Source organism: Haliotis rubra, unplaced genomic scaffold (assembly GCF_003918875.1).
Source record: "Haliotis rubra isolate DU_JTF1 unplaced genomic scaffold, ASM391887v1 Scf1449, whole genome shotgun sequence".
In the NCBI taxonomy this organism is placed as follows: Eukaryota; Metazoa; Mollusca; class Gastropoda; order Lepetellida; family Haliotidae; genus Haliotis; species Haliotis rubra.
The window spans coordinates 58,005-62,043 of NW_025765391.1; the positions used below are offsets into that span (position 1 = coordinate 58,005).

The 4,039-nt window shown below is 41.5% G+C and overlaps 1 pseudogene; it reads left to right on the plus strand.

Moving 5' to 3' along the window:
* The first annotated feature begins 1,127 nt into the window (after positions 1-1,127).
* On the plus strand, positions 1,128-2,318 carry LOC124269420 (annotated as a pseudogene).
* The last annotated feature ends 1,721 nt before the right edge of the window (positions 2,319-4,039 follow it).

The following is a 4,039-nucleotide window of genomic DNA, read 5'->3' on the forward strand; positions in this document are numbered from 1 at the left end:
TGGGACCTATCAGACTCCTTGATCCGTCTCAAATCTATTGTCTTCGTCGTAATGGTTGTGTTAAAGGTACACATGAAATCCACAGCAATATGAAATAGATATAGCAAATGTGAATGGCATAATTTGAAGACATCGCTTCTGGGGCATCGTTTGACCCCGGAAATCAGTCTGATAAATCCACAAAGCGCGCCCGGCCTGCCGAGTACTGAGTGCGCCAGTTTTGATTGACAGACTGGATCGTTCTATTAAGAGTCATCCTGTGTACAGGAATTTGTTTTCTAAAGCATTTTCGTCAACTGGACATGCCCTTCGACTTCATGCTAGTTATATTCATTGATCATTGTCATGCTGAAATCCATCTTGATGAACATATGGACAATTTTAGACGGGTGCCTTTTCAATGATGTTCAGTATATATTAACGTGAGAATGAATTCATGTGCTGCAAAAAAGACTTGTTGGTATTCTATTGCATATTTTCATTGAGGGCTTTTTGTCATTGGGGCATTGAGCCTAGGGGTGTTTTGTCTGGGGGCTTTTTTGTCTGAGTTGGCCTATTGTCCTACCACCGCCTTGACTCACTTTTTTAATTAACAAGGGATTAGGTCTAGGGGCGTACAAAGAACATTTTACCATTACCCACCAGTTATCTCCCTTGTGGGCATTTCCAAAATTGGATTTATTTGGAAATCTCATATTTCCCAAATTAGAAATGTCATGGAAACGTCTTGGAAACATCATCTTTCTAAGACAATTCCAAGCTTGTAAATGTGGACATTTTTCCAGTGATGTGGAGTGAGCAATATTCCAGCTATATGGAGGCGGACTCTAAATGATCGAGTCTGGACCAGACACTCCAGTGATCAACAGCATGAGCATCGATCTGCTCGTCTGGGAACCGATGACATGTGTCAACCAAGTCAGCGAGCCTGACCACCCGATCCTGTTAGTCACCTCTTACGACAAGCATGGGTTACTGAAGATCAATATTCTAACCCAGACCGTCACGGGTCACGAATATGTACACATACATGATACAGATTTCAGTATAAGGATGCAGAAAAATTAAATTAGGTATTCTACTTGATATGGTACGTTTACAGGTATTCTTTCTTTACAGAGCTGACAATGACAGTAACATTTCTTATTTGTGGTGGTGGCAACGGAGCCCATGTTCTTGCAACTTTAGTGTCTTCGAAGCCTGATATGACATGTCGCGTCCTTGCACTTTCCCAGGTTCGGGAATGGACAAAAGCTGCAGCAAACAACATTCTGTCATGTTCATTCACATCTTTCAGGGGCAAATCAACTTTATACAAAGCTAACCCCATGCTATATCTGACGACCCTGCAGAAGTGGTGCCAGGAGCAGACATCGTCATCTTAGTTGTCCCTGCATCTTCCCATGGGAAGTACCTGACTACGCCATTGCACCGACATACAGAAGGGAACCATCATTGTTGCCTTGCCTGGACAGCCAGGTTTTGAGTTTCAAGCCCGTCACATTCTTCAAAATAAATTTGATGACCTTTATGATCATATTGGCCGAAACCCTTCCCTGGGCCTGTAGAATAGCTGAGTATGGCGTGAAGGTGAAATGTAATTGGCATTAAGGAATCATTGAAGATGTTTACTGTTCACGATGATGATAAAACTCTCCTCAATCCGTTTTGTCAGTTACAGCACATCTGGGGAAAATTTCCAGTTATTCAGCAATAGAGTCACAGTCTAGGTCTAACTCACATGGTCTGTGTGATGCATCTTGGAATCTTTATGGAAAATGGAAAGATTGTGGCAAAATGCTGTATCCGAGATACCTCTTTTCTACCAAGGCGTAGATGACATCCAAGTACAGTGGATGAGTCATCTCGACGATGAAATCAACATGATAAAACTACGCATACAACGAGGAAGACCAAATGAAAACCACAAGTGTACTTCAGTGTTTTTAGACACTTATGGATCGTCCATTACTGATTCAAGCAGCCTTAAACAAGCTCTGACAACAAACGGGGGCGTATAGTGGAATATTTCATCCCATGATTACAGCTGACGAAGGATATATACCACATTTTAAGAGCCGGTATCTAACAAAGGAGGTTCCATTTGGCCTCGTAGTGTACAAAGGTTTAGCACAGATTGTTGGTCTGGAAACACCTGCGATAGATACAGTTTTGCATTGGAGCCAGCAAAACTAGGAAAGACATACATCGTGGGATCTGAACTGTGTGGTCGGGACTTACATGAGACCAGAGCCCCCCAGGTGTATGGCATCACGTTCCTTGAAGATTTAGAAATATTTACTCAATCTCGTTTCTGACTTTGTTCACCATTTTATGTACGCTTGAAATCACCCAGATAGCCACGGTGGATCTCACCATTCACTGCCATTTACATTCAGTCTTTGTCCAAAGGGGCCTATTTATGTTATTTACAGGTTGTAAAAGTAGTTGTGAACACAACGCGATATGTCTTGTATTGTTATCATAAATTTTTCTCGTTTGTTCAAAAGTTAATTTTTGTTTTAACATATGGCACAAATTTCAATACGTTTGAGATCCGGTATGGCGGTGTTTAGATTTAGCCTTACTTTTCTCTCTGATCACTGGTTTATATCAGCAGTATGACCATGTTTTTGTCAATCATTTAATGAGGTTCTAGTACACCAAACCAGAATCCGTAGTTTAACAAGAACCTTTCGTTGCCTTCGGCGAGGTTGAATCTTTGACAGCTGTGATTGGATGATTTTTGTGTAAGATTTCTTTGTGTTTTAATGTACATCCAATTCAGTTATTAAAACTAACCATATTGTTCAGCATTTAGTCAGTATTACATGGCGACTTCTGCATAAAAGTATTTTCAAGCAGGTGGGGTACTCATGTATTTTGTTTTAATGCACCTTTAAGGTTGAACTAGGCACATCTATCTATCTATTTATGGAAAAACCTATATAGCACCATATCCAGAAATAAACTGCTCTGCAACGCTTGAGACTCTGATGGAAAGTTAGTTGTTGTATGCTTCACGGAAGTAATGAGTCTTTAGCTGTGATTTGAATGAGTCCAGGTCGTGGTTGGATCTCAGGTGTTGTGGGAGTTGATTCCACAAGTTTGGTCCGGCAATTTTGAAAACAACGGCTGGTGATGCGACTGTTTTTAGTGCAGGTGGCTGAAGGAGAAACTGGTGAGAGGATCGAAGAGATCTGACATGTTGATATCTGGTTATCATGCTGGAGAGATACTGAGGGGCTTGATTGTGCAGAACACTTGAACACAAGCAGGACAACTTTGTTTTTTGATCGCTGTGGCACTGGCATCCAGTGTAGATGTTTGAGAATTGGTGTGATGTGATCATGTCTCACTGTTCTTGTTGCGACTCGGGCTGCTGAGTTTTGTACAACTTGTAACTTCCTGATCAGACATGATGGCAAACCTTGCAAGAGGGATGTGCATGCATTAGTTGTTGACGGCCTAGTTAATTAAAAAAATATATAACCATACTGTAAAAGTCAATGGGGAAAATATTTGGTTTTGTGTAACCTGGAGATGTTCATATTTAATTGGTGCAAACCGAACTTGTGTACAGTATTATGCAGTTCAAGAGGTGTTTTGTGGCGAACGCTTCTGATCTGAGATGAGAAGCTTTCTCGTTTCCATTCAGTCGTAACACGCGTTAGATGGTACAGCAGCACCAGAATAGGTCGAGAAGAACTCGTGGAGATGGGTTTTGTTCACATCCGAGCTTTATGAGGCTCCTATTATTTATGTCATTATTTTGAAATGACTTTAATGAATAAATGTGCTCTGGCAGATTCGTGCAATGGTCTTCCATCCGTAAGTCAACTGCAGAAGGGCTCCCAGTTACCCCATGAGGGACGTCGGCACCTTACCCCAACATCTCTGACACACACAGAGACACACACAGAGACACACACACAGACACACACACACACACACACACACACACACACACACACACACACACACACACACACACATACACATAGTTCAATAGTTTTGTCACGTTTACAAAACCGCCATT